Source organism: Eriocheir sinensis, chromosome 3 (genome assembly GCF_024679095.1).
Source record: "Eriocheir sinensis breed Jianghai 21 chromosome 3, ASM2467909v1, whole genome shotgun sequence".
Classification (NCBI taxonomy): Eukaryota; Metazoa; Arthropoda; class Malacostraca; order Decapoda; family Varunidae; genus Eriocheir; species Eriocheir sinensis.
This window is the reverse complement of record NC_066511.1, coordinates 25,685,172-25,707,671: the sequence shown is the minus strand read 5'-3', so window position 1 is coordinate 25,707,671 and position 22,500 is coordinate 25,685,172. Positions and strand designations below refer to the sequence as shown.

Below are 22,500 nucleotides of genomic sequence, written 5' to 3'. Positions count from 1 at the left end.
TTATGTGCATCGGGCGGCCTCGATGAGTCTCGCACGAATTCCACGAGGGCCAAAGTCTGCCGTCCCCTAATGTATGGACGGATATAAAGGCCTCGTGATGCTCCTAATCGGTCGGTTCAGAATGTGTGTGGAAGGAGTGCTTAAGATAGATACTCTCTTAGGCTGCTCGTTACAATTTTTTTTTTTACAGAGATGATATGAATTCTTGGTGTAAGGGTTGTTATTATCTGACACACACACACACACACACACACACACACACACACACACACACACACCTAGCATGTAACCCTCATCAGTCTCCTCATTAACCTTTAACATCACCCTCGTTTCCCGCTCCTGTGAAATTAGGACAAACATTTGCTTTCTGCACTCTTTTATGTATTCTTTTCAAGCACCATCAACAGTTACGTCATTAAATGGGGAACGAACAATGGAAGTAAGATCGAACGTATACATAATATGCAAACATGTTAAGAAGGCCTTTGTTTCGATAACACGCAGATACTTACTGTGATGCCTCCTCCTCCTCCTCCTCCTCCTCCTCTTGATCACGTATGCATGGAGGAATGGCAAAGACAAACGGAGGGAGAGATGAAAGGAAAAGGTCGGAAAGGAGGAAGGAGAGAAGGAATGAAGGAAGGAAGCGGTTGATCGCAGGCCACAAAGTGAGAGAGAGAGAGAGAGAGAGTGTGTGTGTGTGTGTAAGGTGGGTGGATCCGCCGTGTGTGTGCGTGTGTGGCAAAGGACGCTGTGAGTGTTAGAGAATCGCTTTAAGGATGTTGTCCACTATCGCTTCCCTTTGCAGATTCCGGCGCTTCCTTTTTTGTGCCTCTTTGTGGTTTCCTTTGTCTCTCGGTCCTTGAAGAGCGAGAGTGGACTTTTGAATCGTTCTTTTGTGTCGCAACCTTCTCTTCTGAAAAATTGTATGTCCTTCTCTCTCTCTCTCTCTCTCTCTCTCTCTCTCTCTCTCTCTCTCTCTCTCTCTCTCTCTCGCCATTTATTTTCAGTTGCGATTATTTTTTCTTCAAGTTGTTTTTTGTGTGTGTTGCTATTTTCTTTTGTTTACCTTTTCTTTCGACACATGATTTTTTTTTTTCATTAATATTTGACCTCTTTTGTTTAACGTGCTGTTCATGGTCTTCAGAGTTTAGTTTTTTTTTTCACGTTTCATGCGACACTTCCGGACGCTGTGTTGTCAAGTGTTAAGTAATTGCCCTCTTCAGTGTTTAACCAGTTATTTTTTTTACGGTAAAGAACAGCTCAAGGGCAATCAACAAAGAGAAAACACAAAAAAGTCCGCTAATCACTGCTCCTGCAAAAGTAAACAGGAGTGGCCAGAAGAGAGGTCAAGCGGAAAGGGAGAAAGAAAGGAGGAGGAAAGAGGTAAAGGGAAAGAGAGGTCAGGAGAGTATGGCTGGTATTACAAGACACGTTCAGCTATTTACAAAGGTCAAAGGGGGGATCAATCAGGTTCTAATAAGGTTTTTTTTAGGCTCAGGGTACAGAAGAAGGGTCAAACTACCACCAGGGTCATAAAACTACCCCTGGAAATGCTCACAACTCCTACGAAAGCCTCTTCAATTATGTGTTCTTAGGGGGGGAAACGTCTTTTGATACGACCCTGACATCATTACGCGAAGCAAACTTTGATATAGATAGGGCCAAGGAGTTTATATATCAGTCATAACAACGCTTCCCACATTCACATGAACTGGATATCAAGCCGAAGTGTTATGACCGAGCTGCATTATGGGCAGGTGTAGTTTATAGTGTTGTTAGCTTTACATTACTAAATATTTCTTCCTTTCCGGTAATGATTCTGATATCATATGTCATTATTTATGGCGTGCACAGAACCTCGAGAGTACATAGATAAGAGAATGAGATGAGAGATAAGAGAATAATTATAACACTTTTCAGAATATATATTTATTAGCAGTCGGTGTGTTCTCGCTTCCGGACTCGGTGATAGTTACTTCTGTTGCTCAGGTTCTGATCGATATTGTTCTTTAACCTGGTACCCCAGTCCTTCCCCTTAACCTAAGCATAATTCTTGAGAAGATGAGATCAGGGAAGTTAGTCTCCTCTTTTATAATCTTATAATCTGTTTTGAAACTTGTATCCTTTGTTAAGATCGAGTGCCACAGTGTTGGGGTTTTGGGAAAGAGCGAACGAAAACACGGTCTAAGCGAAGAAAAATCCTTCGTCTTCCTTGGGTATTGACCGTATTGTATTAGGGATATTTAACAAAACATACAACTCACTTTAGCCTAATAGATCTGTTACTAATGTTTTCCATCTTGTTAGTGCTGGCGAAACAGAAAAGTTCTTAAGGGGAGCTCTCAGGGAGGAAAGAGATTTGGCAGCTTGGCCTGAGTATTTTCCAAGGGACCAGTAGGACGATAGTGTAAAAATTAATTATGGGAGAAAGCCTGGGTGGTGCGCACTGGGCAGGATGGAAACCTTTATCAATTTCTCCCTTCCGGTGCTGTGTATGTAGCTGTCCTCTTGTACGGAGCTGTCTTCGCGCGAACTGCGCATGCTCAGAAGCGAATGTTTACAAACAAACACTTATTAATAAACAAAGCTGTACACAGTCGTCCCCTGATAACATGGCTGCAGATTTACAGGGGAATGAGGGGTTACGGGAACGATTCGTATTAGGCATTGTCTCACCCTCTTCCACCTATGCTTGAGGATTGAGAATGAGGGAAAGAAGTACATGTGTTATGTGGATGTATGAGGATTGGCTATAAGTGGAGAGGGACAGGTTGGCGTTATGTCCTTAAACAAAAAATTACCATTGTGTGGCAGTTTTGAGCGTAATATATATAGATATAGATATATATATATATATATATATATATATATATATATATATATATATATATATATATATATATATATATATATGAGGCGTTCAATTTCGTTTAAAAATGTCCTGTGGGCAGGAGATGGACCCTAACCACCCATATAAAAAGAATGGAATCTGCCCAAACAATTATCATATGCACATTGATAGTTTTGTTTTGAAATTAGCAAGATGCTATTTCCGTGAATTTACCCCTGAATCACTGCATAAGTGCTATTTTATGGCCCTTCACTTCGTTTACTACAAAGAAGAGGACTGTATTGGATTCATGAATGTTTTTCCTATGAAAGAATAAAACAGTGTGCCTTCCCGTGCCTGAAAACACTGGTGTGACATCCATATACACGCGACCAGCCTGCTTACACGGATTCGTGTATATAGCGGTCAGCCTTTTGTTTATAAACAAAGCGAGGACAGCTCCGTACAAGAGACATCTACGTACTCAACACCGGTACTACGAGCTTGTTTGTTTATAGGTGGCGTGCACAACTCATCAAGTTCAAGCTCGGGCCGATCTGGAGGGTCAAAACAAACCGCCCTTCTTCTTCTTTTGACCTGTTCCTCGTTGGTGCCGCAAGACAGACTTTCTGCCGAAATGCCATCCACTTGTGCAGTGCTGGGGTGCAGCAAAAATGCGAACAAATTCCCCGACAAGTTGTTCTGTTGGCCCTCCGGGCCGAAAGTAACCCCGCTGCGATGGTGCACAGTTACTCTCAAGCAGGGTTGGATCAAATACATACAAATCACATACAAATACAAATACTTTTTTTCAGGATTCCAAAAATACAAATACAAATACAAATACTTTTGTTCTGGATTCCAAAAATACAAATACAAATACAAATACTTTTATTCCTGAATCTAAAAATACAAATACAAATACAAATACTTCTATTCCTGAATCTAAAAATACAAATAAAAATAAAAATACTCCTATTCCAGATTTCAAAGATACAAATAAAAATACTCCTGAAATTATACAAAAAATATTAAGATACTTTTTTCACAAGTTTACACTTCACATCATAATTGCATTTTATCATCATTAATGCCCGGAACGCTTCCGGGCCGAGTTTTGCTCGCTTAGGAGTGTAAAAATTGCCGGCCTTACTAAACACCCTCTCAGATGGTGCCGGTAACTAACAGATTTTTGCCTACCACAAACTCAAAGGGTCAACGGTGCGGAGATGAGTACCTACCCCAGCCACACACAGCTATTTTTTTTTTACAGCAAAGGAGACAGCACAAGGGCACACAAAAAGGAAACAACAATAAAAAAAAGCCCGCTACTCGCTTCTCCTGTAAAGACTCCAAAGAGGTGGCCAAAAGAGCAGTCAACTACGTGAGAAGATAGCGTAAGAAGAATAGCGTATGCACCCGCCTTTAACTTTACCTTCAGTTTTCTTCCTTTGGTGTCATGGCTAAGTGCAATGGTTAACACACATATACTCTCTCTCTCTCTCTCTCTCTCTCTCTCTCTCTCTCTCTCTCTCTCTCTCTCTCTCTCTCTCTCCGCCAAGGTCTTGCAGCGCTTGGAGACCCGAGTCAAGTGATCACTGAAACTGGTCGTCAGTTATTGTTTTGGTTCATTTTTTTTTTCTTCAACGTCTTCTGCTTAGTCATCGAAATGGCCGCATCTGTGTTAAGGCTGAACTTGACTGAAAAAAAAAGGTTCAGTTTTTTTTCAAGGACACACACACACACACACTTAATCAGGACTGAAACGCGTATTCCCACTCTTTCCTCACCCCTGCTATTCTCTCTCTCTCTCTCTCTCTCTCTCTCTCTCTCTCTCTCTCTCTCTCTCTTTGTAAAGTACGTAACAATAGAGAGCGGAGAATGAGTTTTAAACGCTCGACGAAGTTTAAGAAATGTGCCGTAAGGTTGTGACGGAAACTGAAGTGCTAAAAGGTGCCGCCTCGCTAGCTACTGCGTACTATTTGCTGCTATACTGTTATCATCATTATTGAGCACCGTGAATGGGGTATACCCTGAGAAGTACAAATATCAGTAGTCATACAAAGTCTCTTACTCTGCCGCATTCAAGACACAGATAATCAAAAGGATAAAGATTGGGGAGCAGCAACGTACCGATCTTTTTTTTTTCTGTATCCTCTTCTTTTGGCCCTTGAGCTTTCTGTCTTCTGTGTTGAAAAAAAAAAAAAGAAAGAAAAGAAAACTGCCAACCTCATCGATTTCCATTTTTTTTTAGCAAACTCTTTGTCATTGTTAGCTACCATTTTTTTTTTTTTTTTACTTGACGCTTTTCTTCGTTTTATTTTTTGGCTGCAGAGGGGGAGGGTGGGGGGGAACCATTATAATCCAAATCCTTCCTATTACTCTGTCCTACCTCCCCCCTCCCCTCCCTCCTTCTTCTTGCCTCCCTGCCCCCGTCCTTTCCTTCCAGCTCAAGGTCGGACCGGAACTAAGGACTACACAATGAATAAAAAATTGTGGCAGGAAAACGTGTAGGTAGAACTGACCATGACTGATGACGGACTAGATAAGTAAACAAATAAATAAGATGAACAAATAAGATAAACAAATAAAAGATATAGAGATAGAACTTATTTTTATTTATGCGGATTTTTTATTTATTTATCTACTTTTGCCCTTGAGCTGCTTCCTTAACTGCAAAAAGAAAAAAAAAAGATGGATAGATAAACATAATGATAGATAGCCATGCAGATAAATAGATAAAGTCAGACAAATACATGTTCGATCGTTAGATGATTTGATAGTTAGTTAGTTAATAGGTAGTCCAATAGTACCCTTGGATAGTACCCTTAGTTAGATAGGTAGTTAGATAGGTAGTTTAATAGTTAGACAGTTTGAATTAGTTAGTTAGTTCGTTAATTTTACTGTATTCTGTATTTGTTTATTTATTTATTTATTTGGATTATTTTTTGTTTTTGTTTTATTTTATTTTGGTGTTTTTCTTTTTCTTTTTGTTTCTTTTTCCTTTTCTTTTCTTTATCTTTTTCTTTGTTTTCTTGCTGTTGTTTTTCTTTTTTGATGTTCTTTTATTTCATATCATCCTCTTGTTGATGTTCATTGGTCTGGGTGAGCCGCTTTCCTCCCAGAAGAGACCCATCCATAATTTTGGTGATGTTAGTTAGGGGCCGAAAGGTGGATGATGTTTCTTATATTTTTCTTCTCTTAATGTGTTTTTCTTCTTGTTTTTATTTTCCGATGTTTTTTTCTGTTCTTTTTCTTCTTATTTCTTTTCTTCGTGTTTTTTTATGTTCTTTTATTTCATATCATCCTCTTGTTGATGTTCTTCGTTGGTCTGGGTGAGCCGCTTTCCTCCCAGAAGAGACCCACCCATAATTTTGGTGATGTTAGTTTGGGGCCGAATGGTGGATGATGTTTCTTTGTATGTTACTTTTCTTGATGTTGTTCTGTTATTGCTGTTACTTTTCTTTTGCGTTTTTTTGGCTCTTTTTTCCCCTATTTTTTGGTGTTCTTTTCTATATCATCCCTCTTTGATGTTCTTTGGTCTGGATGAGCCTCTTTCTCCCCAGAAAAGACCCATCCATAATTTTGGTGATGTTAGTTTGGGGCCGAATGGTGGATGATGTTTCTTTGTATGTTACTTTTCTTGACGTTGTTCTGTTATTGTTGCTACTTTTCTTTTGCGATGTTTTTTTTTCTCTTTTTCCCATTTTTCTGGTGTTCCTTTCTATATCATCCCTTTTTGATGTTCTTTGGTCTGGATGAGCCTCTTTCTCCCCAGAAAAGACTTACCCATAATTTTGGAGATGTTAGGGCCTGAAGGTGGATGATCTGTGTTTTTTATTTTATTTTCTTGATGTTTTGTTACTATATTTTTCTTTTTCTGGTGTTCCTTTTTATTTTCCTTTTCTTTGGTGTTCCCATCACGTGGATTGTCTACGACATCTAACGAGCACCACAAGCCCCGGTTTATTGTTCGGAGTTTGCTCTCCTAGGTAGACTGCCTACCACGGCTGACGAGCTCCACCTGCCCAGGTTTATTGTTCGGAGTTTGCTCTCCTAGGCAGACTGCCTACCACGGCTGACGAGCTCCACCTGCCCGGGTTTATTGTTCGGAGTTTGCTCTCCTAGGCAGACTGCCTACCACGGCTGACGAGCTCCACCTGCCCGGGTTTATTGTTCGGAGTTTGCTCTCCTAGGCAGATTGCCCACCACGGCTGACGAGCTCCACCTGCCCGGGTTTTATGCATGGAGTTTGCTCTCCTAGGTGTATTGCCTATGACGACTCACGAGCCCAACCTGCCCGGGTTTATTGTTCGGAGTTTGCTCTCCTAGGTGTATTGCCTATGACGACTCACGAGCCCAACCTGCCCGGGTTTATTGTTCGGAGTTTGCTCTCCTAGGTGTATTACCTATGACGGCTCACGAGCCCAACCTGCCCGGGTTTATTGTTCGGAGTTTGCTCTCCTAGGTGTATTACCTATGACGGCTCACGAGCCCAACCTGCCCGGGTTTATTGTTCGGAGTTTGCTCTCCTAGGTGAATTGCCTACCACGGCTAACGAACCTCACCTGCCCGGGTTTGTAATCGGAGTTTGCTCTCCTAGGTGAACTGCTTTCGCTAACGACCTCCACCTGCCCGGGTTTGTAATCGGAGTTTGCTCTCCTAGATGAATTGCTTTCGCTAACGACCTCCACCTGCCCGGGTTTGTAATCGGAGTTTGCTCTCCTAGGTGAACTGCTCACGCTAACGACCTCCACCTGCCCGGTTTTGTAATCGGAGTTTGCTCTCCTAGATGAACTGCTTTCGCTAACGACCTTCACCTGCCCGGTTTTGTAATCGGAGTTTGCTCTCCTAGATGAACTGCTTTCGCTAACGACCTTCACCTGCCCGGGTTTATTGTTCGGAGTTTGCTCTCCTAGGTGTATTACCTATGACGGCTCACGAGCCCAACCTGCCCGGGTTTATTGTTCAGAGTTTGCTCTCCTAGGTGTATTACCTATGACGGCTCACGAGCCCAACCTGCCCGGGTTTATTGTTCGGAGTTTGCTCTCCTAGGTGAATTGCCTACCACGGCTAACGAACCTCACCTGCCCGGGTTTGTTGTTCGGAGTTTGCTCTCCTAGGCAGATTGCCTACCACGGCTAACGAGCCCCACCTGCCCGGCGTTGTAGCCGAAAGATCTCCGGCACCTCCGTCGGGGTCCCGATGGACGCCGAGGCGCCCTGCCGGGAGCCCTCCAGTCCTGCCATGCTCGCCTGGGAGACCTTGGGCTCGCTGGCGCTCCACCGCCCCGCCGATTCGAATAGGGCGGATGCAAGAACTCGCTTCTTAAAACTACCAGACTGGATTATAAAATTAATCATAAATGCCGTGAAGGCGCCGGTCACCGCGTTTATCGGTTCTCGGATGAGGACCGATGGGCCTCGGGGACGCGCACAAGCATCATAAGGAATCCTCGCCGCGGCTTCCGGCGCAGCATCCTTTTCCCTTTTCTTTCTTATTTCCAATTTTTCTTTTTAATTATATTTTCTTTCTCTGATTGACTGATTGATTGATTTTACATAGTAAGAATTGGTTCACCAATGAACGTTTTTCAGGTACATTGCATTCACACACCTGCTGAGGGAGAACACCAGCGAGCGTTTTGACTCACGAGGACGGCCCACTAAAGTTTCCTAACATTTGTATTGGGCTGCCACTTCTCTTTAGTCGTCTGTTCCTCTATTTTTCTCTTCTTTATTTCATTCTATTTCTCCCTTTCTTTCATCCTTGCTCTCTATACATATATTTCTTTCAAACTTCTTCATCAGCCCCCTTTCCTTTCCATTCTCCCTCCCCTTCATCTCCCTCCATCCCTTCCATCCCCCTCGCCTCCCGCCCTTTGCTCTTTTTCTGTTATCATCACGACAGCTGTTTAATTTCTCTGCGGGGACTTTTTTTTTATGTTCGTGGATGTGACATGCTTCCCGGGGCGTCCATGTTGTTGCACAGCACCCTAGAATATTCTTGGCAAAGTGCTTCAAATTTTTGAAGCTTTTTGCATCTCGCCAGTACCTCAGTGGATTGACATCAAAAGGCAAAACATCTTCTTCTAGGTACGTTTCAAGTTCTGCCTTCACCACTGTAGTGTCATTTGTTGATGCACTTGCCATCATTTGCCCAGCTGGAGGCATGTAGGCAAAAAGACGAGGTCGTGTTGCACTCATGCCAGCCGAAAAGACGAAAGGTTAACTCTCTTGAAATGTTTTCTTCTTCAAGGTCGACTGAGTACTCGGAAATAATTAGGTCCACAATCTTGGAAACCTTTTCCTTTTGCATTTTCTTACATGGCATCCATGCCAGCTTAAACCTAGGGCCCATGACAGCTGCGGCAATGACATCAGTCCGCTCAAGAAATGGATGCAACCTCTTTTTGATAGGTGACTGTAGTGCATATGCCAAGTTAAAGCAGTAGATCGGTTTACTGTCTCTCTCGTCGTCTTCACTCACATCTCATCCCCTACGCCTCCCATTTCCGTGACGTCACACATTTTTGCGGGCGGATCCTTCTTCCGAGCCACCCATCCCTCAGTAACTCCCTAAATCCTCTCCTACTCCTCCTGCATGTGACCTGAGGTTAATTTCCTCCTTACTCCCCACCCTTAATTTTTTTCCTTCTCCGCCTTCAACCTTAATGTTCTCCTTACTCCGCTTTCCCCGTGATCTGACGTTAATTCTTTCCTCCTTCGCCTTCAACCTTCATCTGTTTCCTCCTCCGCCTTAACGCGGCCTAACATTATTTCTTTTTCTATTTCCTTAACAGTATTTATCCTCCTCAAATGGTTTTGACTCGAAATATAAATACAAGTACAAAATACTTTTTTCTGGGTGCCAAAATACAAATACAAATACAAAATACAAATACAAATACAAACTACTTTTTTCTCTGGATGTCAAAATACAAATACAAATACAAATACATTAAAATTGTATTTAAATACAATTAAAATATAAAAACAATTGTATTTGATCCACCCCTGCTCTCAAGCACGCCACCTTTCTCAGATTTGACCAGAGAAAGCGAACCGTTAAAAGCTGTAATCACTGCCTAACCAAGACCCAGACCAAATGAACCTGTGCACACGTGGTAAACGAATGGCGCGGGTCGCGGGACAGTTTCACTCACTCCCAGGCAAAGTGGAAGAGGCCTTGAGGGTGGAGGAGGACGACGGGGTGTTCGGTACGGTGGTAGGGCGGCGTGATGATAGAAAATAAACGAAAAAAAATATTGAAATTAACGAGTGTGTTCCTAACAGTGCTGGAAGAAAAGGGCTTGAATGAACCAAGATAGAGGCAAGACAATAAATGGTGAATCGAGTGGGAAAATGAATTAATGTGTGAAAGATCAAGTGCTAGAGATCTTTTTAGTTGGGAAAAGTGTGTGATCAAGCAGAAAAGAAGACCCAGAGGTGGACCTACGATTCACAACCATACAGTTGGTCACAAGCAAAGCACAAGCAAAGTGAATAGGAAACAGCTCAGTGCAAGGTGAAGTCTGTAAATGAACGCAGTGAAGTATGCAAGTGTAAAAAAGTACCAAGGAGGACCTAAGAAGCGATACAAAGCGGAACAACTCAAAAGAAGAAGGAAGAGGAAGGTAGCACATGAGCCTTCCTTCACCACTACACTGCTCTGGTAAGTGAGAGCCTTTTATTTATCTATTGGTAATGTTTTCATGGTGCCTTTAGATAACCAGAAGCGCCTGTCTGTATGTGTCCTTCCTGTACCTATATAGTCACCGTGTAAGGTTGAATGTTTGGTTAAGGTTACGTTGTGCACCCTTTCATATATATATATATATATATATATATATATATATATATATATATATATATATATATATATATATATATATGGTAATAGAAGGGTAATAAGCACGTATTATGGTAGTCACTACATTCCTCCATGCTCTTGCAGCCTGGCTGACTTGAGCTGGGCAGTGCAGTTACCCGTTTGTAAGTGACATCACTCACATGCCTATATTACAAGGAAAGGTAATAATAATAAAAATAATAATAATAATAATAATAATAATAATAAAAATAATAATAATAATAATAATAATAATAATAATAATAATAATAATAGTAATATAATGATAATACTGGTACTAATAATCATAATAATAATAATTATTATAATAATAATAATAATAATTATTATTATAATAATAATAATAATAATAATAATAATAATAATAATAATAATAATAATAATAATACTGTTAATGATGATAATAATGATAATGATAAATAAATAAATTTATTACAGACATGGTCTTTACATACATTAATGAAGTAAAGTGGAGTATAGCTATAACAAAGTATTGATTTTAAAAAGTTGAAAAGCACACACACTGTAAAAATAAGGAAAAGCTAAAATGGCAAACAACTTATTTCAAAGTCACAGTGACTAGTTCATCTGTCAAGATAAAATGATATGCACAACGAACTGGCAACACTTAAACCTGTACACAAAATTATTTATCATAGACTGACAGCTTTTAACATTGCAGAGTTCAAACATTTAACTTAGTAGATTTATGCTTGCAAACTTCTTTTGATATATACCTAGTTCCTTTTGAAAAATATATATTGGAGGACAGCATTTATTGAAGCCATGCCTAAATTCTCTAGGAGGGTCTTTCCTGTGATGCTGTGTAGGTGGCATTTCTTATAAACTGTAGTAACTGTAGCAATAAATGAAATTCAACATGATTAAGGAATGATGCCTTTATCAATCAATCACCATTAGGCTATGACAACCTATGTTTACAATCCCTGTAGTACAATCAGGGTAAGCAAGCCACTTGCTAAATGTACTTACTGTTTATGTACATAACACTCAATGAATATCATGCAGTTTTACAAATTATCTCCTCACCCTGTAGTTATTGGTTGCACACTTGAAACAAGAAACCTTTTATTATAATGTTAACAACAGTCTTCATCTGCCCTTTGGCTTCGTTGCACATGACTTATCAGTCTAGCCCACCTCTTTGCTGTCTAAATCCCTTGTGCAAAAATTAACCATTATCATCTTTCCTGTTATTGGTTACCTCTGGAACAAACTTCCTTTGATAGATTTATTGTCTCCCATAGACTTCTTGGGGGTAAGATGGAATGTGTGCACACAAAATATGTGGTTAGTGTTGGAGTAAGCTGAAACCAACTTATTAATGGCCGTCACTCTGCAATAGCGACCCTGGACTTTTAGGTGTCTTCAGTGGGATTAGGTTTGGCACCCAACCCCTGCCCATGCCAAATGTGTCATCTTCATGTCCCTCATAGCTTTCTCATATTTCAATCCTGTGGGGCTCTTTGGCCACTGCAAAAGTTCTAAGAAACTGATTGTGCTGCTTTTTGGGTGGGTTGGACCGACACTGCTGCTACCGAGAACCATAAAATTTCATGGAATATTCTTGGAACAAAAATGGAAAAGCAATAATTGGTCTAAATTGAATAAATTCAAGTTCAGGAAGAAGATTACTAAAATCTGAATCATGAATAGGGTAGAGGATGAGTGATGAAAATTTTGCAGTTGATGCAAATACAGTTGAAAATTTTAAAAGGAGTGCAGACAGTTTTATGAATGGGGAGGGGGTTAGGGAAAACTTAATAAAGCACTTCTGAAGTTGGCAGGAATGTGTGAGTATATAATTCATTATATGGTTTATATGTATAATATGATTGGGTTTGGATTTAACTATTGTTTTATCTTCTGTTAAGAAAAAAGTGTGTAAGAATGAAATGTTATGAAAAACTTTTTATTTTTATCTGTTTACCAACTTCTGGGAGGAAGCTTCTGCTGCCAGAATGCTACATGTTTCTCACTTCATAGTTGACATATGTATCACCAGCTGCCTCCACTCCCCTTGAGGCTTGTAAGTGAATGTTTATTATTGATGCATTTCCCAAGGGTGAAGGGGGCAGAGCTCTAGATGATCAAGTGGCAAAAATGAGTTTTAAAGAAAATAAAGTGTTAGATAGTCATATTCAAATGATTTTTAGAGAGAGTTAGTTGTACTGATTAATCATGTCTGTAACAGGAAAAAATAATTTTATTTTGATGTGGTAACATTCTTTTGCATATTTCAAGCTACTGCACATGGGATTTCAGGCAAGAATAACTTTTGGGAAGAAACAGCTTTGGAACTGGGATATATAATATCTCACTAGCAACATTGATAACAAATTTTGTGCTTAGGTAAACTTAATTGCTCTAGATAAAAAGAAGTTGGAATGCTGCTGTGCAGAGGGTGAAATGTGTTAGACTAAATATCATGTAACGTTAACTGTACTGATTACATGATGATGCTCAAGATAACATCACATTTCCACTGCATAGAGAATTAGCAGTCCCCAAAACCCTATCAATATGTGTTACATGACACCCATCAGCAGCAGACCAGATTAAGAAGCAGTCTTCAAGACAGGAAGTATGAGATATAATATTCATCTGAAACAATTTTTTAAAATTGAGTTGCCAGGTGGCCTAAGACTACCCCCATGCTGTCCTGAAGACCACCCATCAACCCGGACTTTAGGGGAACTGTTCAAGGGAAATCAAGAATGAGCCCTGGGGGGCAGCATGAGTCAAGAATAGATGGCGCCACTATAAACACTTGCCTGTGCCAAGACGGGCTGGGGTCGACCACCAGGCCCCTCAACTATGTCTACCAGTGCTATAGGCTAGGATGTAAAAAAAAAAAAAAAAGCTTGGAGGATCTGTAATGTTCTCATCATGGTGAGCCCTCTATCCATCCATTTTTTACATGAGGCAATCCTCTACTTCTCAGATAGTGCTCAACTGAGAGGGAGGCTCAGAGCAGAGGTTCTTGGGCTTGATAGGCAGGTCAGAGGTCACTTGCACTGAAATGACCCATGACCTCTGCAGCAAAACTCCTCCTCCAGAGAGCTCTAATCCTACGCAACAGAGCTCCATATTGGTACCGATTCCCAGCAAGCCTGGCAGTGTGACTGTTCTTGATATTCTCCAGTATCTCCCTTGAGGCAAAATTACTACTTGCCCTAAGGCTCTCTCCACTGCACTCCTTTGCAGCTTTTAGAGTTTCACGTTTAAAAATATCCTACAGTTCTACAGCGTCCTAATGGGAGCTAAGCATACTAACTTATCTGAGACTGTCACTGCACAGTATCATGATCACATGCCAAGTCTTAATAGTTTCTCAAGATGAAACACAATATGGTTACATTTTGAGATTGTTATTGACCTACCATGAACTTGAGTGTAGCAACAATAAGCCTGTGATCAGTTGCAAAGAACACTGCACTTCATAAAACCCTTCCCTAAAGGGTACTTCAGTGAATACTTTGAGTATGTGGTCAGTCTCCCTAGATACCTCTTCAGCAATTCTGTACAAATTTGAGGGGCGCAGCTCTGGTCTCTGGTACCAAGAGCCTGCAATTCTACAACTTTTGGGTCATAAAAACATCAGGAGAGAACTGTTGGGTTTTCTGTTACCAGAGCACCAAAGTCATCCAAGACAATGAGTGCTTCCCTGAGTGGGGCCACTGTGTAATGACTCGAGATGTGGATAAAGACTCCAAACACTTTAAGCCTCGGGGTACTGTTATGCTCAATACTAGTGTCCACCTCCCATCTTGGAGGTCCTGATGGATTGTTGGAAAATCAGATTATTCTCACCAAAAAATCAATTCCTCATGTGCTTAGAGAAGTGGAAATACTTATTATGACACTGGTGGCTAAAGCAATGGCATCCATTCCTGTGTTGTTTCTCTCCATGTAGGGGCAGGATATTAAATAGCTCATCTCTCTCGGATGGGTTCTAGTCTCATTGTGTTATGTAGAGTGATAAAAAAAATGAAGCACAAAAAATTGATCTTGTTGGAAAGTAAGGTAAAGTTGAGAGTATATGGCTGCAGTGCTCATCTTTATACCATTGACCCTAGAGCCTGTGGTGGGTGAGAACCTTTTAACCCAGGACACAAATCATTTCAACATCGGGGTACCGTTAACCTTAATTAGGTTTTTCCAGATACCCATTTATTTACCATCCTTAAAGGAAGGATGAAGAACTGAAGGATGAAGAACTGAGTGACTGCGTGCTGACTGCCCAGGCTGGGATTTGAACCCAGGCCTGCAGCTTTGTAGTTAGGCATGCTAACCACTGCACCATGGAAACGAGAGTGGAAGGGAAGCCATGTATAGACTCAAGATGCAGATGAGGACTCCAAAAGACCTTAAGTCTTGGGGTACCTTTTGGCTTGACAGTATAAATGTGGTGCATGGGTCTAAGGTCAGCATTATTGTGCTCTGCTCTGCCTGTCACACAATACATCCAGTTTCCTGGATAATATATAATATACATAGGAAACAGTTGTCAGTAGTATTAATAACATGCAAGCAGCAATGATGAATAATGCCATGATTTTAAGTTTTAGATTATTGATACTGTTGCTGGTAGCTGCTGTGTTAAGATAAGGTAACCAATGTATTATAGTAAATGCCAGAATTTGATGTAGTTATTCATGATAATTTGAAACTCAAATTCAACTATAAGAATATTTGTTGTTGGTGCCTGCATATTATTAATACTGATAATACTGACAACAGTTTCCTATATGTATCATATATTACCCACAAAAATGAAACTTTTGTGACAGCAGGTTGCCAGAGTGCAATAATGCAGACCTCAGACTCATGCCCTGCGAATATAGAGTGCCCATCTCCCATCTCGTGGGCCTGAGTTTGAATCCTGAGTGGATTTTTATTAGAGTACAGAAAGCAACTTAACCCAGTAGGTAACAGCGACGGGCCAGACTTGTGGCTTTGCCGCATGCCAGTAACAGGCCAAATTTTTGGCTTGACATAAACCACCCAAAATAGAGGATTCATCAATTGTTTACAAATGTGTTGTTATTTCTTATATAATGATTTGTGTGAGTGATGATTTTTCTCATTAATTCGCTTAGAGGAACCTTTAAGAAACATTATCCCTGCAGCTACTGGGTTAATAGCAAAAAAACTGGTCTAATATGGAATTGAGTTTGGTGTCCTTAGTTTTAATCATCTCAGTGAAACTGTGGAGTGTAATAAGAGACATGAAACCAAAAATGAGCTTCATTCTTATTCTCACTAAACGCTTATTAATCAGAGTAATCGCAACAAAAAATGGCTGTAGTTAACTGGAGATGCCTATTGTTAGGTCTTTAAGACTGGTACCATTACTGATGCCGAGTCCCACTGTATCCACCCTCAGTCTTCTGAGGTCATTTGACAGGTGGGTCAGTTAGTGACTGGGAAGGTCAGGTTTCAGGTGTCTCCACATAGAACCCTTTGAGGGTTTATCCCACGCCTGGTTCTGAGGGTGGGTGCTAGTGTGCCTTCTGTTCTTTGAGATGCAGGGGTCCTGGAGGCTTTGCTCTACACCTGTCATAGATGTTAGGCTCGCCTGAGACAGTAGTTCTCCCTACTAACGGTCTTCTACCTCTTAAGTTTCACTGGTCTTTGTCTTTTACCAGTATAGTATTCATGCTATCATTTGCAAATCCCTTATGGAAGCGTTGACCATCATCTTCATTCTTTTACTCCTTTCGCTGGTAAACTGAAACAGCTTTTTTTTGTCTGTATTTCCTCCTGCCCACGATTGAACTCTTTCAAGAGGAGAGTATCCAGACTATTCTCTATTCAAATGACCCTCTCTTCTGGCTACTCAATTCTGTTTTCTTTGTAGGGGTAGCCCTTAGCGGGTCTTTTTGTACTTTTTGTCCTTGAGCAGCATCCTTTAGTGTAAAAAAATGCATTGAGGTTGCACATCGTAATGTAAGGGAGGTTAAGGGTTTTACGGCGAGGGGTTGCTGGCCCCACCCCAACCAGTAATCCTAGTCAGTGATGACTGCTATAATCACCATGGGCAGGCATATATAAATACTTTATACTTCCTTTTTTAATATGGAAAACTAGTTACATGGATGTAATGGTGTTTTTTCTGATGTGATGGACTCGTGATGAAGGGAAGAGGAATTTTTTAGGGCTCGAAAGTCTATGAGTTTAGGAACTACCATGTGGAGTGGTTTCTTCCCAAAATAATCTAAAATGTAATCTAGTGACAAATGATGAATCGCTGGGAAGCTATTACTCAGTGACCTTCCTTCTCTTGGCTTTCCTGCTCCAGATTATCAGACTAGCAAGACCCATTCTGCACGGTTATATGCCTCAATCAGACATGTGTTTGTGCCTCTAATGTGAAGTGTTTGTGGTTTTATATAATGACAGTGTCGTTGCATTTTTGTAGCGTTTAGCATTTACCCTGAAACTCGCCTCTCATTCAAAATCATAGTTGAGTGTATATGAAATGTATGTTTAGAAAAAAATGTCATGTACTGCATTTGCTTTGTTGTCAGACAGGTTATTTTTGTGTGTTATTGTGTCCCATTTTTTTGTGCTGGCAAATGTTGCTCTGAAGTCACGCACTGAACCTCGAGTTTGGACGGACAGTATCGTTTATCCTTTTTTCTGATTTGATTGATAAATGGGTCCCTGGGGAAGCCTTGTTAAAGTAAACCGAGAAAGCCTGTGGTAAGTATATCATAAATTCCTCGTTCATCACAGGCTCAGGGGGCCAGAAGGGACGCGTTTGGCAGCCCTAGTAGCGTGAAACTTTCTTCCTATTGCCTTCTTTATGGACAGGCAAAAGTTTGATAGTTTTAACAGATTTTGATGTTAAATGGTTTACATCAATCTATCAATCTTTATTTCTTTTTCCTCCTCCTCTTTCTCGTCCGATTTTTCTCCTTTTACTAATTATCGTTATCCTCATCATAATCATCATCATCATCATCCTAATCATTATCATCACTAGGCATCCACCATGTACCAGCTAATCTCATTTTATTTACTTATTTCTCAAAAGGGAAAGATTATATTTTGTTGATATTACTGTTTGAGTGATGGGAATACTGTTCTCTTCCCAAAACAGCTTCATAACAATGTGGTGGTGGTGGTATAGTCCGTTTCATTTCGTCTGTCCACTCGTGAATGTGGATGTGGTACCTGCACATTGTTAGGTCGTGATTGCGTGAAGATCAACTTTATATTTTCAGTGATATACGTATTTGAGTGTTTGTGTATGCAAAAACACCTCAAGCCCTATTAAATGAACCACAAACATGCCAATTTGCATTGATAATTTCTACCATACAAGCACACAAAAGAACAACTTGTATATCAAACAGTATAGTCTGATCATACTTGAACGATTCATAGCCTTTCAGATACCCATATTTCATCTCTTTCAGGTACATAAAGTGACATCTGCAGAATCTGCAAGTGAAAATTTGAACATTTGAACATTTATTTATAGCTACAGTTTTATTTTCCATTACCTTAGACCTTAAGGAAGCGATACAACACACCAAATCAATTTGGGCTTGACATTCCTACGGGACCATGATTTTGATACACGGCTGTCTACACTAATAGTCTGAGTTTTCTGTAATAGTTTAGATGAACAAATTTCGATATTATCAGTAATAATACAAAATTGGTTCAAGACCTCTGTCTTTATCTTATTTTTTGTGAAAATACTAATCCCTCCATGTCCTTTGTTCTTTCTGACTAAATGAGTTGAGGTATAGCCACTTAGAGAATACAGATGCTTAGTGGAGTCTTGTAGCCATGTTTCTGTGACGGCAGTTACATCTGGCAGCTTAGGTAAACAATTTATAAAAGATTCTAGTAAATTGAAATTTTTGTGTAAAGATCTATTGTTAATATGTACAATATTAATGTTGGTGTTTCCTAGTGATTCTGTCGCAGAACTTTATTCCTCAAAATTGTAATACTTAGATAAACAGTTGATATCATGTTGACCTGAAATATTTCCTATGACATTTAATTCAAAGTTGAGTGAGTGTTGAAAGTATTACTGTTTTGGCTCAGATCATCATAAAGTGTGTCATATAAATTCCCCATAAGGCATATAAAAAAGTAATAATTATACAAAATAAACAATTAAAAAAATTATAAAATAAAATAATAACACTGAAAATAATAAGTATTAAATTTACAACAGCAGGCTCTGCAGGTTTGCAGTAAGCAACCAGCCAAATTCTTGGATAAATACAAGGAAAGGAATAATAGTAGTAGTAGTGGTAGTAATGGTAGTTGTAGTAGCAGTAGGCAGTTATTATATTGGTAGAAATGCAGTATCATTTTTAATAGTTTAGTGTATGAAATTATAGCTGTGTGCGTGTGTGTGTGTGTGTGTGTACAAGAAAAATAAAAGGGAGTTACAGATGAAAGTCCCGACATAACTCAAGACGACCCAATAAGAGACGAGTCCAGACGAGACCAGTCGAGACCCTTATTACCGTTGCTGGCAGTGTACGGGTGGCGGCGTCGTGTTACCAATTAATGTGTGTGTGTGTGTGTGTGTGTGTGTGTGTCCCCTCAATAACGGCTGGTGTTCTTGAGGGTCTGATGTTTGTGCTGTTTCGTTGTTTTGAGGTTAGAACACAGCTACTCTCGTGTACCTTGCATAGCACACAGTGATTTGAACTACAGATTTGTTTCCTTGCCCTGGTTAATGGTTGGTTAGTAAAATGCCTATAACAAGGGAAAGAGAGAGCGCACAACTGTGTAGCGTGTACGTGCTCTGAAAAGTCTGTTCCTGGATGTCCTGTAAAATTTTAATAGGCGAAGTAGGTCGACTCCGCGTCAGATGATAAAGCCAAGCCGGACTCAGTTTGATGATCCACTCTCTGCCGTCGGAAAGATTTCATAGATTTCACACATTTCACTCTCCGGAGACCTTCCCACCTCGATTTATGCTCTCTCTCTCTCTCTCTCTCTCTCTCTCTCTCTCTCTCTCTCTCTCTCTCTCACACACACCCACACACACACACACACACACACACACACACACACACATGTACAGAGAGAGAGAGAGAGAGAGAGAGAGAGAGAGAGAGAGAGAGAGAGAGAGGAATCCTTTCCGAGCAGGTATTCTCGTTTCTATAGAGATAGAGAGGTGTTCAGCCTTGGTTCACGCCTCGCTGTCCTGCCGTTAGCGACATAGGGGACAGAGGTGATGGTGTCCGGCGCCGTCTGTTCTCATCCTCACTGCCGAGACGCCTTTTTTAGTTTTTTTTCCAAGGTAATTATATGCACCTTCCTTATGGGTATGTTTATCATTTTTTTGTCAAACTACGCAAAAAATTTGAGATGATAAATTGATATGTCCCATAGGTTTAACACTTATATTATTCGCATTATTGCTGACATAAGAAAGACGAGACAACATTAGTGAAAGTTAAAGAGGAGTGATAGTTAATTTTATCGAGCTTCTTGCATGTACATAGATCGCACGTCCTATATTCTTTAAAAGTATTCAATAATAATACTCGGTAAGGAAATCGTATTATTACATATCCTCTGCTTGTATATATACTTGTGGGAATTTCAGCATTCAGACTCTGTTTACCAGATGCTGACCGTAAGAAAACACTCGTATACCTTTTTATCCTCTCATAATAAAATACAACAACAGGCATATACATCGATTTCCAGACGATTAAGTCTCCATACGCTCAACAACACAACCCACGGAGACGAGTGAGGAGGTAATCGATTTCTGGACGATTAATTCCGGAGCAAGAGAGGTGGGCGATCAGTCTAAAAACGGGCGCCTGTTAACGACCTGTTGGCTGCGTGAGGAATAGTTTGTATCCCTGAGCGAGCGTCTGAGTGGAGGGGATAGGAGGGAGTGCGGGGAGAAGAAGAGAAGGGAGAGATTGGGAGGGTGGAGGCAGCCAGATGGTAGGTTGGTATTTAAGAGTCAGAGGGGACCAGCGCGGCCTCTGATCCACTCGTAAAAGGTTGATCGATAGGTTTAGTGAGGCTGTTTGCACGTCCGAACGAGCGAGCGAGAACGGAGAGCGTAAGGTGACGCTGCTGTGGTGTATGGTGTGTTGTGAGCTCGTGAAGGTTTGTTGTGTATATAGAGCTTGTAGTGTTGTCTTTCAAAATGCCATCATCATCATCATCATCATCATTATTATCATCATCTGCTTCTTCTTTTTCTTCTTCTTTTTCTTTATCCCTCCTCCTCCTCCTTTTCCCTTCTCTCTCTCTCTCTCTCTCTCTCTCTCTCTCTCTCTCTCTCTCTCTCTCTCTCTCTCTCTCTCTCTCTCTCTCTCTCTCTCTCTCTCTCCGTGTTCCGTGAAGGCGCTCACACACACACACACACACACACACACACACACACACACACACACACAAAGAGAGAGAGAGAGAGAGAGAGAGAGAGAGAGAGAGAGAGAGAGAGAGAGAGAGAGAGAGAGAGAGAGAGAGAGAGCAATTATGATATAAATGACTGATTTTCTCAAACGCATTACAGAGACCCGTAATTTTGAATATTTTAGAAAAATTTATTCGTGACAAATTTGCTCTGGGAGATGGCCGTAAGCGATAAATTCTCAGTAGTGCAAGTGCAAGATATTTTTTTATTTATTAAACATATCTTGTATATAATGTTGCGAGCAGTCTAGTTATTTTTCTCTGGCTGATGGACGATTTGATGATGTTTGGTCACTAGAATGATGGTTGGTCACTAGTGTTGTGCATAAGCATCTGACTTTGCTTAAGGGTCATTGTCGTTGTTCAAAAAGGACAAAAATATAAAATGAGTTTTCTTGGGGTGCATTTTTAGGGGACGGAATAACTGCGCGTATAACTGATGTGGAGTTTTTAGTGCTGACATGAGTGATTTCTCATTTCTTTTAAACGCTGTAATCTCCCTTGGGAGCTCGTTGAAAAGGTTTTCTGTTATGAATATGTTGTCATTTACATCCATCATTTCTCACGACTTCTAGACTTGTGTAAGCTTCCTAGAAAGGTTGGGTATATATGACAGTTTCTTTGTGTTGAGCTTGTCCTTCACCTGCAGTGGTCTCATTACAAGTGCAGTTGTGCAGAGCTGCAGCGGAGCACGGTTCATCTCACCACCTGTCGTCTGGGGCTCTCAAAAACTCATTTCCACCTCATTTTCCCTTTTTTCGAGATCATCATGAATATTTTTCCGCCCTTCCAACTACTGGCTGCCTCTCGACTAGAAGCAGCTCCAAGCACCAGGAACCCTCATTCCGGATTTTTCACATTTTTACTTCGAAATGTCGAACGGTTACACACACACACACACACACACACACACACACACACACACACACACACACACACACACACACACACATTCATATGTATACATTACACACACACACACACAATATATATATATATATATATATATATATATATATATATATATATATATATATATATATATATATATATATATATATATATTATATTATATTATATTATATTGTAAAGGGTCTTTCCCACCTTCACGAATTCTATGGCGATGAGCTGCGAACTTGACATCGTGACGCATCGTGAGGTATCGTGATCAACATCGGCTTCATTCGTTGACAACTTTTTCGCGACTCATGTTGGATCGTGGTGGTTCGCGATACTGGCAATTTAAAACAAAAACATATTTAAAATTTCTTCACGATGCGCTGCGATGTCAAATTTCGTAGGTCATCGTAGGTGCATCGTATACTACCTGGAACAACTTGGTGGGA

The 22,500-nt window shown here is 40.4% G+C and overlaps 2 long non-coding RNA genes across 17 annotated transcripts; one reads left to right on the top strand and one right to left on the bottom strand.

The window, feature by feature from the left end:
* Window positions 1-6,659: 6,659 nt before the first annotated feature.
* On the bottom strand, window positions 6,660-7,996 carry LOC127007179 (uncharacterized). Of its 13 annotated transcripts, none has more exons than XR_007760116.1 (4): window positions 7,853-7,996; window positions 7,654-7,784; window positions 7,198-7,527; window positions 6,660-7,061 (listed from the first exon to the last, which is right to left on the bottom strand). It is a non-coding gene; the product is annotated as an uncharacterized LOC127007179 (long non-coding RNA). The 13 variants fall into 13 exon arrangements; XR_007760097.1 differs by having other exon boundaries at window positions 7,198-7,653; window positions 7,717-7,784; XR_007760112.1 differs by having other exon boundaries at window positions 7,717-7,784.
* LOC127007166 (uncharacterized) lies at window positions 6,683-7,957 on the top strand. Of its 4 annotated transcripts, none has more exons than XR_007760094.1 (4): window positions 6,683-6,825; window positions 6,894-7,097; window positions 7,302-7,562; window positions 7,821-7,957. It is a non-coding gene; the product is annotated as an uncharacterized LOC127007166 (long non-coding RNA). The 4 variants fall into 4 exon arrangements; XR_007760091.1 differs by having other exon boundaries at window positions 7,234-7,562; XR_007760095.1 differs by having other exon boundaries at window positions 6,894-7,165.
* Window positions 7,997-22,500: the final 14,504 nt, after the last annotated feature.